The sequence below is a fragment of the Rana temporaria genome, chromosome 5 (genome assembly GCF_905171775.1).
Source record: "Rana temporaria chromosome 5, aRanTem1.1, whole genome shotgun sequence".
Taxonomy (NCBI): domain Eukaryota; kingdom Metazoa; phylum Chordata; class Amphibia; order Anura; family Ranidae; genus Rana; species Rana temporaria.
This window is the reverse complement of record NC_053493.1, coordinates 44,704,756-44,717,127: the sequence shown is the minus strand read 5'-3', so window position 1 is coordinate 44,717,127 and position 12,372 is coordinate 44,704,756. Positions and strand designations below refer to the sequence as shown.

The window sequence follows — 12,372 nt, the reverse complement described above, 5'->3', positions numbered from 1 at the left end:
TCTCATACTTACCTCCACTGTGCAGATCGTTTTGCACAGAGAGGCCCCGATCGTCTTCTTCTGGGGTCCCACTGCGGATCTCGTGGCTCCTCCACGAAATAGCTAACCCCCTCTGGGAAGCTCTCTCCCAAGGGGGTTACCTTGCGGGCGCAAGAAAAATCTACTGATAAGTCGGCCTAACTCTACCTGAATCTACCTACTTGTGTCTATTAACCACTTAACGCCCGCCGCACGACTATATACGTCCACAAATTGGCACGGACAGGCAGAAGGGCGTATATATACGTCCCCGCCTTCTAGCGGGTGGGGGGTCCGATCGGGACCCCCCCCGCTGCGTGCGGCAGGCGGATTCCCTCGGGGAGCGATCCAGGACGACGTCGCGGCTATTCGTTTATAGCCGCTCCGTCGCGATCGCTCCCCGAGGCTGAAGAACGGGGAGAGTCGTGTGTAAACAAGGCTTCTTGCGATTTTTTTTTACCAAAAATAGGTAGAAGAATACGTATCGGCCTAAACTGAGGAACATTTTTTTTTTTATATATATGTTTTTGGGGGATATTTATTACAGCAAAAAGTAAAAAATATTGCATTTTTTTCAAAATTGTCGCTCTATTTTTGTTTATAGCGCAAAAAAAAAAACCGCAGAGGTGATCAAATACCACCAAAAGAAAGCTCTATTTGTGGGGAAAAAAGGACGCCAATTTTGTTTGAGAGCCACGTCGCACGACCGCGCAATTGTCTGTTAAAGCGACGCAGTGCCGAATCGCAAAACCTGGCCTGGGCATTTAGCTGCAAAATGGTCCGGGGCTTAAGTGGTTAAGAAATATATGTTTTTGTGCCCAGAGATCAGTTTTAACCAAACCAATATTTAGGGTGTCTGGTACCAGGTTAGATTACCGTTAGTAAAAGCATCACCAATAATAATCTGGATAAACCTCATCCTAATGCCGCGTACACACCATTACTTTATGTGATGAAAAAAAACGACGTTTTAAATCATGAAACTTCATTTTCAAAAACGAAGTTGCCTACACACCATCGTTTTTTTCAAAATGCTCTAGCAAAGCGCGGTTACGTTCAGCACTCTTTTCCATTGAAACTAGCTTCATAACTTGCTTCTGAGCATGCGCGGGTTTAAAAACGTTGTTTTGCCCACACACTAACATTTTAATTGACACAAAAAACGACGTTTTGAAAAAGGACACAAAAAATTTAAGCATGCTTCAATTTTTTTTTGTCGTTTTTCACAAGACATAAAACAACGTTTTCCCCCACACACGGTCATTGTAAATTTTTTCAAAACGTTGTTTTTTTTCATCACATAAAGTGATGGTGTGTACGCGGCATAGGTGTTCTAAATCTTACCACGCTTTGATAAACAAACTGTAAAACGTGTTAATTATTTTCTACATGAGGGATTTTACTGGGAACTGGGGGCTAATTTCCACCAGCTAGTAAAACGATGCTGATCCTTAAACAAATGACATTGATCTGTTGATGGGTTTTCACTGCTGACGATACTGTAAATTACCGAATGGATAGTTTGTATTGGCAGACTCGTTCTTATTGGCTGAATTCATTATAGACGTGTCAACATCCCTGCAGACACCAGATTACCCCAAAATACTAAATGTTCATTACTCATTAGGCAAATAAAAGTGAATTGCTTCAAGTGATCTACAACACTGACAGTTTACTGACTAGAGACATTAATTACAGAGCTCACTGACTGGAAGATGATTACATTTAGCGAAGGGAAGGGAGGCACGGATAGTGAATGCTTTTAATGGGGTCCAAATGGAATGTACCCATTAACCTAAACGGCAGTAAATATATTTTAAAGTGCAACTCTGGGCCAATGGCTAGATATATGGTTGATGTAGATATGTTTGCTGTTTTAGCTGACAAAGGATTTAAAATTTTGGCGAGCCATTCAGGTAAGTTTTACATAATGTGCTTTACCTTGTTTAGCATTACAACTTCCTGGATCAGCTTCATGCTTATTGGACAGAGGTGATTATGCTGACCCTGTAAACTTTTTTCCCATTAAATAGTTTCTTGCTGTATTTCTCTGTCTCCTTGAAATGTCTTAAAGCGGTTGTAAACCGCTGGTTGTTTTTTTTGTTTTTTCGGACCTGCAAGGTAAAGCACATTATGTGAAACTTACCTGAAAATGAAGCCCTGCAGCGATGAAGGCAGTGTCCATCTTCACCTAGTCTTCCTTCTGGCCCCATGGACTGTGGCTGTGTGACAGGCCAGAGCCACTATGACGTCACTCCAATGCATGCACACTTGCACAGGGGAGCCGTCATTCACAGCACAGGTATCTAAACGAACAGCACGGATGGCCATTCCTTTAGAGTGCATGCACCAATGATGTCATCGGCTGCATGCAATGTATATGTAGCGCTACCCCCGAAGGAGCCGCTAAATGATTTGGGACCGGCCTACTAAGTTACCCTGGCAGTGTCTAAGGGTGTAACGGTGAGAATAGCAACAGTGGGTGGAGGTCCAGACATCCAATAAAGAGTTTTCAATGCTTTATTGTCCAGGCCAAACACGGCCAACATCAACATACATTAGGAAGGTCAAGGTTGATGAAGGAAGAAATAGAACCATGCGGTATCAGGCCTGGATATAGAACTGAGCAATACACTGCTCTGCATCAAACCGAATATATACACATCGCCACTCTGCTCGGAGTGGGTAAAGTGCCCCCGGACAGACCCCTATAATAGGATGTAGGTGTAAAAGAGGGCGCTAGGGACTAGTGGACTCACTGATGAAGATACCCTCACACGAAAAAGGGGACCTCTCAGTAGGTCTGATAAATTAACTATATTAAACACTCCTGTGACAAAGAAAATAAAAAAAACACAATATAATAAATAACTATATAAAGACAATAGAGTGCTAAATATTGTGAATTAAAATGCTGAAAAAATATATATATTTCACGATCCCGTGAATGTGCACAAAATACTATGAACGAAAAAATATTATAGTGTCTCTCTTTGGCACTCTAATTAGTGCAGTCCATTAGGTGTAATTTCCCGATGAAATGAGTGATCATACGATACGCGGTGAAAAATCATACAGCCATCACCAACTAATTACAGCTTCACCCGATGTGTTCTGATCTGTAAAACTCTTACCAGAAGGTGTGGACCCCTTTAATTAAAAAGGATGGTCTGTTGAGCTGAACAGGTTAATGTGCCTGCACACTTGTAATTCACAATATTTAGCACTCTATTGTCTTTATATAGTTATTTATTATATTGTGTTTTTTTATTTTCTTTGTCACAGGAGTGTTTAATATAGTTAATTTATCAGACCTACTGAGAGGTCCCCTTTTTCGTGTGAGGGTATCTTCATCAGTGAGTCCACTAGTCCCTAGCGCCCTCTTTTACACCTACATCCTATTGCACATTATTTTCTTAATAATCTGACCCAGAGGAGCAGCTTAAATACCCTAGTAGTTATTAATTTGTCACTTTGGTGATTTGTATTAAGTAACTTATTTTGGCGCGGAAGTACACCCCTTCACAGACCCCTATAATAGGCCTGACAGCCGGAGCGTCACTCTGAATAATACTGGGAGGAACAGGTCTCTCACACAGACCTGTCTCTAGGGCCCCCGCCACAGGCCAATTTCAATAGAGGACTTAAGTAAATAAGGACAGAGAATCCTCCCAGTAGACTTTTTTTGCAAATGGTCCCCGGATGACAGCAAGCATACCTGTCAGTGGTCCGGACACCCGATCCCAAACTAGGATCCTTTCAATAGGCCTCAGAACCCAGTGGAGCACTGGGGTCCCTTCTCTCATCAGGAAGAGGTTCGCTGCAAAGTTCAGCTCTGGCCAGGTGGGCCACGCCGGCGGGGTCCATGGATGCGCGTACCCTGAAGGTGGGTACCGCACCTGGAACGGGGACCCCGCGGGAAGTTTTTCGACACATGACCTCTCTCACAGATATACCCTCCCCCAGCATGCCCCGCGAGGGAAAACATCTTCTAATTGGCTGCTGGGAGAAGATCTGTTCTGCCAGAACCCCTCTAGCGCCAGGGGTGGCACTGCACTCCCCGACCACAGTCTGACCCAGTGGAACTTCCAGAATGACATTGAATTGGAGCAAGGTAACTCTCCCGCTCCCCACTAAATTAAAGCGTAGTGCCCATGCTGAAAGCAAGGGAGGCGCTACATATATATCACCTAAGCAGTGCACGTTTAGGAGATATTTACAGTAGCTATAGGTAAGCCTTATAGGCTTACCTATAGGTACAAATTATAACTTTAAGTTTTCTTCCTCTTTAATGAGCTCCCAAACTTCTCTCGAAGGAGCCGCTGGTATTTGGGTTCCCCACTCCTGCACAGCCAAACAACAAGTATTCTCCAGACTTTCTCCAGACACAAGGAGAGCTTGTTTTTTTATTTATTTTTTTAGGGGGTAATAACTTGGATGGAGAATAGAAATTATGAGATGCCCAACTTGGTAGCAACAAAACCAGGGGCACCTTCCTCCCTATGTACACGTTCCAGTACTGTCTTTCTTCCTAAACACTGACAGTCTCTGATATAAAAGCAAAAGCCCCTTAAGGACTAGGAACTCTCAGTCCCTTTGGAAAGTAGCACAAAAATGTTGTAGGTTTTATACAGGAGTGACTTCAACTCAACTGTAGACACTGATTCCGGTTCTTCTGAATGCAGGAACTACCAGCCTACCCGGTTGCTTCTTCATTAGCCTACCTAGCTGCTACTGAAGATTTCCTAGGCCAAGGTAAAGGAAAGATTTAAGCCCAACGCTGTCTTCCATGTGACAGTCTTTTCCTTTGCAAGTTCCTGACCATGGTGATGTATTTACACTGTCCTCCTTGCTGTTGTTGCTTCCTAGGCAAGATTCCTTTCAAACAGTGGTGCCAGAATCCTCCCAGGCCAGCCTGAGCCCCAGCCCAAGGCAGAGTCCCCAGACAGGGGTTCTCTTCAAGGGCCACAAACAGTCTCCTCAGCACTCCATCTTCCACCCAACTCCCTACCAGCATGACTTATCAATATTTAAGTTCTGGCTCAGATACCATGCCAGGCCACTAACTGGGCACTTGCTGAGCTCTCCTAAATATGCAGATCAACCTTCCTGGCCTCCGCTCTCCAGTTTCCAAAAAGTTATCTCCGGACACTGTGATCACAAGAGAGCACTGCTCACACTCTGCAGTGGGCACGGTCACGGGAGGCTGTCATATGACTGCCTTCCAGTACTAGCCGGCTGCGCTGTAGCTGTCATTCTGCAGGACTGCCTGAAGAAGGAGCATGCATGCTCCGAACGCACGCCTGACTGCTCTTCGTGCTCCCACCCACTGATGTCAGAGCTGACAAGAACACTCTCGGATTCACTTGGAGTTCTGGAAACCACCAGAGTGGACGAGCCTTCACCAGCGCCCAAACCTGCCAGCTACCAGGATCGGGATCGTACAGAGGCCAACCCATGTGACATGCCTTTACACATTTTACTTCTTATGAGTTGCAAATTTTTTATTGCATTTAATGATGAACTAATTATACTACACCCAGATGAGCTCTGCTGTGTCTCCTGGCTTTAAAGGGTTAGTTCACCTTTAAGGAAAAATTTGTAAAGCTGTCCTAACACCACACCCCCTCCCTACCCCGGGTCCTCGCTGTGTCATCACTGTGACAGACACTGACCAATCAGAATCCATCTGTTCCCTGCCAGAAGCGAAGATGAAAAAGAGGCAGAAGAGCCTGGATTTAAAATCCCTAGACCACTTGAGTGACTGTTTGCAGTTTGGCAACCCCAGGGGTAAGTACAGCTGCAGTTGGGAGGGTGTCTGGTGTTCATTCACCTTTTAACCACATGCCGACCACACTATAGCCAAATGACAGCTACAGCATGGCCGGCTAGTACTGGGAGCAGGGGCGTACCTAGAGCATTTGGCACCCGGGGCGGATCCAATATCTGGCACCCCCCCCCACGTTAAAATGTAAAAACACCCCACTGTGCCCCCTGCATACCTCTGCATCCTTCAATATCTTTTTTGTTACTACTGTGTACCCCTCTCCACAACTGCACCTCTGGACCACTTTACATTGCACAGTACCCTGCACCCCTTTACATTACACAGCCCCCTGCATCACTGGACCCCTTTACATTACACAGCCCCCTGCATCACTGGACCCCTTTAAAATTACACAGCACCCTGTATCACTGGACCCATTTACATCTCACAGCCCCCTTCACCTCTGGACCCTTTTACATTACACAGCCCCCTGCACCACTGGACCCCTTTACATTACACAGCCGCCTGCACCTCTGCACCCCTTTACATCACATAGTCCCCTGCACCTCTGGACCCTTTTACACTACACAGCCCTCTGCACCCCTTTACATTACACAGCACCCTGCACCTCTGGACCATTTTACATTACACAGCACCCTGCATCACTGGATCCCTTTACATTACACAGCACCCTGCATCACTGCACCCCTTTTACATTACACAGCCGCCTGCACCTCTGCACCCCTTTACATCACATAGCCCCCTGCACCTCTGGACCCTTTCACACTACACAGCCCTCTGCACCCCTTTACATTACACAGCACCCTGCACCTCTGGACCCTTTTACATTACACAGCACCCTGCATCACTGCACCCCTTTTACATTACACAGCACCCTGCATCACTGGACCCCTTTACATTACACAGCACCCTGCATCACTGCACCCCTTTTACATTACACAGCCGCCTGCACCTCTGCACCCCTTTACATCACATAGCCCCCTGCACCTCTGGACCCTTTTACACTACACAGCCCTCTGCACCCCTTTACATTACACAGCACCCTGCACCTCTGGACCCCTTTACATTACACAGCACCCTGCATCACTGGCCCCCTTTACATCTCATAGCCCCCTGCACCTCTGGACCCTTTTACACTACACAGCCCTCTGCACCCCTTTACATTACACAGCACCCTGCACCTCTGGACCCTTTTACATTACACAGCCACCTGCACCTCTGGACCCCTTTACATTATACAGCACCCTGCATCACTGCACCCCTTTTACATTACACAGCCACCTGCACCTCTGGTCATGTCAGCTAAAAAAAAAAAAAAATCGGGATTTTTTAAATCGGGATGGTGTCACCCCTCTAGTGGGTGTCACCCGGTGCGGCCCGCACCCCCCGCACCCCCCTAGCAACGCCACTGACTGGGAGGCCATCTAATGACGGCCTCCAGTGATTGCGCCCACTGCATGCCCACTGTGGGGTGCGGACAGCATGCTCTGTGATCACAGAGTCCGGAGGACACTGCTGATCACAGATTGAGGTAAAGAGCCAATCAGCAGCCAACCGCAGCTGATTACGAATGTAAACAGAAGCCTTTTTTTTTTTTGCACTCCTTTCCTCATGCTGACAGCGTGAGAAGAGAAGAGAGCCGATAAACAGCTTTTTCTAAAAGGAACATCTACACTGATAATCAGGGCACTGATTATCAGCGCAGTCCCAACAGTGTGTACCAGTGCTGCCAATCTGTGCCCACCAGTGCTGACAGTTTTTGCCCACCAGTGCTGCCAATAACTGCCAATCAGTGCAGCCATTCAGTGCCCATCAGTGTTGCCTATCAGTGCACATCAGTGCCACCTATCAGTGCCCATCAGTGATACAAATTTTGATTGGGTACAGTGTTGCATGATCATGTAATTGTCATTCAAAGTGTGACAGTGCTGAAAGCTGAAAATTGGCCTGGGCAGGAAGGGGGTGAAAGTGCCCAGTGGGCAAGTGGTTAATCTTTTCTGTAAAGGTGAACAAATCCTTTAAAATAAATATAAAACTAGCACAAGCAAATGTATATTATACTCATAATCAATGTAGGAACTGGCCAGATCTTTAACAAAAGCTTAGTCAAGACGTTACTATTTCAGAATCCAATACTGCAAGCTGCTGAACATTCATTGTGTGCATAACATACTCAAAACAGCAAACAAAATACTGAGCAAGCAGAGAGTGCCAAAAATCAATACTATTTTTTACATCTTACTGACCAGCGTATACAGCTCTAGGTCTAAAGAAATAACTTCCCACAGCACAATACAGCACATCGTACTGAAAAACAACACTATAATCCTCTTGGCATAATTTACCAGCATGCACCAAATAAAACAGTGTGCCTAGACAGTCACATACCCAACAAAATATCCATTCACTAAGGAATATCGAAGGGAAAAGGTTCAGCAGAATTAAACCACATACCTATTAATGTATTGATATTTTAGATTTAGTCCCCCACCGCCTCTAAGACCAAGAACCGAGCGATAAAAGATAAAAGATCACTCTGTTCTTGGCCTTCAGTGAGCAGAGAGCCGGTGACTGTCAATCACTGCTCTCCACTCTGCCCCTCCAGCGTCAACTGGATCGCCAGGCTGTGAAGGGGGCAGGAGTGTCTGAATTGGGCTCTCACCTGAACCAGCTGCCAGTCCAGGCATGTCCCCCACTACACAGTCTCATAGGAAATCATGCACAGCTAAGGCTGTCAATCACCTGCTTTGTGCTGAATGGGGGGGTATCAGGATTGTCTGGTGTCAGCATAGACTGTCAATATTGACCCTTGCAGATAGCAAAAGAAGGAGATATAAATCACACTCTTTGCTTTGGAGAGAAGCAAGCACACACTACAGAAGAACAAGCTTTGTTTATTTTTAATTTCAGAGATTTACAACCACTTTAAGGTATATTTAAATCCAAAACATTTTTTTTTCTGCCATTTCTGACCCATTTGGGGACATTTTTTCAATTCCTGACCCATAGACACACCAGAAAGTGGGAGAAGATTTCTCAAAAGTTAAATAGCGAGGGAAAAGGTATGTAAATCACGGTAATGTTATTGACCAAATATAATCATGTCCATATTTGGTCAATGATATCACCCGGGAAACCCTGCCTCTTTTTTTACATTCCCTGCCAGGATCTGGGAACTGTCATTAGCAATGTTCAGTCATTGGCAGCAAATCGTGCTGGCATATGGGATTTTCTTTCTTTTGGTTTTTATTGTTCGTCGTGATTGATGTAGATCTGTATCACTGAACAGTGCGTTTGACAATTTATTTACATAGTGGGACATTTTTTATTTTATTTTTTTAATAAAAGTCTTGTGAAAAAGTGTGTCCCTATTTACATGCTCTTTTTACCCCTTACTCATTCATGTAGAAAGGGGTGGGTCAGCAGGCTCCCACAACCACTGAGCTAAGGTTGTGCTTAGCCAGGAAGGTGCCCCCTGTCAAGGTATCCACCCCATGTTGAAGGCATATGGTATGGTATGGCTTGGGGGGTGAATGCTACATGCTTGGATAAGGGTCTGGTATGAAGTTCAGATGGGACCATTCATTTTTTTTCCTCTTTGGCATGGTGTCCCCCTTAGCATCCATATCAGACCCTTATCAGGGATAATAATGTATTATTAGGGGGAACCCCACACTAGTTTTGGGTCCCCAAATAACATCTATACCAGACCCTCATCTACATTAAGATAAAGGGAATCCCTGGGCCATTTGTTTACAAACAAAAAGAAGCAGCTGGGAGTTGTCATTTAACAGCATTTGTCTTTCTTTGTAACTCTCAGTTTTGCTGTAGTAGGTTGTATACATCGCACAGATGGACCACTAATGCCTTGTACACACGGTCGGACTTTTGACCATGCAAATATCGGACTTCTGACAAAAAAGTCAGCTGGAGGCTACACACGGTTGGACTTTCGGAGAAAAAAGCCCATCTGACTTTTTTTCTTGGAAAGTCCGGCCGTGTGTACGAGGCATTAGGCAGATTTAGAAGATCCCAGAGGCACGTCATTTAACCACTTAAGACCCGGACCTTTATGCAGGTAAGGGACCTGCCCAGTTTTTGCGATTCGGCACTGCATCGCTTTAACTGAAAATTGCGCGGTCGTGCGACGTGGCTCCCAAAAAAAATTGGCGTCCTTTTTTTCCCACAAATAGAGCTTTCTTTTGGTGGTATTTGATCACCTCTGTGGTTTTTATTTTTTGCACTATAAACAAAAATAGAGCGACAATTTTGAAAAAAAATCAATATTTTTTACTTTTTGCTATAATAAATATCCCCCAAAAATATCTAAAAAAACGTTTTTTCCTCAGTTTAGGCCGATACGTATTCTTCTACCTATTTTTGGTAAAAAAAAAATCGGTAGAAGAATGTACTGTAGGGGGGCGGGGCTGGACGTGTGACATTATTGATCGTGTTTCCCGTGTTTACACACACCTCTCCTCGTTCTTCAGCTCCGGAGGACCGATTGCGGGACACTGGCGGCGATCCGGTTCACGGGTCCTGCGGGCGCAGTAACGGAGCTTCGAACCGGTTCGCTTGCGCGCGCGACCCCACGGCTGGGCTTAAAGGGCCACGTACAGGTACATGGATGTGCTCAGCCGTGCCATTCTGCCGATGTAATCCCTTGCCTGTTACTGATCAAAATTTTTGTGTTTGATTAATCATTTTTTTTTTATCGATTAATCGACTAATTTCGATTAATTATAACGCACATACAGATCCAACTACTTTTAGCTGATCTCCTTGCAGGCTGATTCCCAGTTCAGCCAACCACTGGAAAAATGGATAGCAGGATACAAAACACACACAAAGGCAGCGCTCGTTGGGAATAACATTAAAACTTTTATAATCTTCAAGTAGGTAACAAAATAAATATTGCACTGGAGATAAAATCGATGTAGCTACATAAAATGTAAAAATGGTGCGAGTAATACCAAACGGGAGCAAAAGCAGTCATAAAAACATGTAGCTAAGTATGATACTGGTATAAAAATGTGTACAACGATGCCACTGCTGAATCCAGATGAGGAGGGGTTAACATCAGTCCGTTGGCATGTAGATGTCCCGTGAAGGGAACTATCACAACTCCCAGTGGATGGTTGTAGAATCCCCGGTTGATAGAGGGAAGTGATAGAGGGAAGTGTAACAGCCCTTGTGTGTGGCAGATAGTAAGGTCCCACCGGCATGCAGATATGAAGGCACAGCAAAGGAGCCCTACAGATGGACACGGCAAGCCCCGCCGGTGTCCGTGACGTCACCGGATATCCGACGGAACTCCTTGAAGGCCCGGAAGCCAGCGGAGAGGTGAGTACCAATCAAAATAATTTTGATTGATCAAAAAAATTGAAGATTAATCGATGAATTAATAGTTAATTTCCACAGCCCTAGAAAACAGACATTACTTTTTTTTTAACCCGGGTAATAGACTCAGTACTACTTGTCAGTGCAAAAGAGCTGAGAGAGACTAATATTAATAAAGTTAGGCTTGTTTTCTCTACCTTCTGTACTGCCCGCATCTAGTTGGATCCAAGCTATGGCCGCCTGTACACAGTATTACTTATTTTGAATTATAGCAATATTTTAATCTCCGAGGGAAATTTACTGAACGGAAAAAAGGAACATGAAAAAAGTTGCAGTAAACAATAGCAGAATGACTTTGCAGTCAAATATGAAGCCATATTTTTATACATATATATTGATGAACTGAGCAATAGAGCTGCTTTAGAAAATCTTTTTAAACGGTAATGCAGGAAGAGAGGGAAAAAAACACTAAGGCGAGAAAATCAGGTTTATAATAAAAAGCATCTATTGAGGCAATTTCAGAAAATAGCTGGAAAAAAAATTCATTTTCATCTTAAGCATCTTTTCTTGAACAAGGGAAGAACACTCAGTATTTTTATCCTTTGTGCTGTATTGTAATTTAGGAGAGTGACAAAAGGAAGAGATAAAGCATATTTTAACGTACATATTATGATAATATATCAAATTTGTCTAGTTGTTTTTTATATAGCACAGTTTACCGTATCACAAGCTGTACTGTGAAAGCCAGTAAAGCAAACTAAAAGTTGTTTTATTTATTATCCAAGTGGACTTTTTTGCTTTTTTGTTGCACAGGGAAAAGTAATATGGTCATTGAACCTTTCCATCCCAGCAGCATATAGAGAAAGAGGTAACAGAGCTTTCTGCAGGGACAACCCAATCCATACACTAGGTCCACTCACAGGTACTTAGGCTCGATGTATCCCATCGCACTCCAACGTAACAAATAGTAAGAAGAGCCAGCAAAACTGTAGTCTTTGATGTGTAAAACAATAGTGAGTTTCAGCAATAGCCTTAGTCATAGCAGCATATACTTACCTCTCCTTCCATCCATCACAACTGCATTCAGCTTCTGGGAATCTCAAAGAGATTGGAATGGATGATGTTGGGAGGCGAGGTCACAATCTCCACCTCGTCCAATCAGAGAACACTTTGTATTAATTGAAAAAAAATTAAGTGTCCTCTGAAAGGTGCATGTGCCAAGAGGG

At 44.3% G+C, this 12,372-nt stretch overlaps 1 protein-coding gene across 1 annotated transcript in view; it reads right to left on the bottom strand.

Moving 5' to 3' along the window:
- Positions 1-12,372, bottom strand: part of MALRD1 (MAM and LDL receptor class A domain containing 1) — a 529,217-nt gene that overhangs the window by 252,709 nt on the left and 264,136 nt on the right. The window lies entirely within an intron of this gene.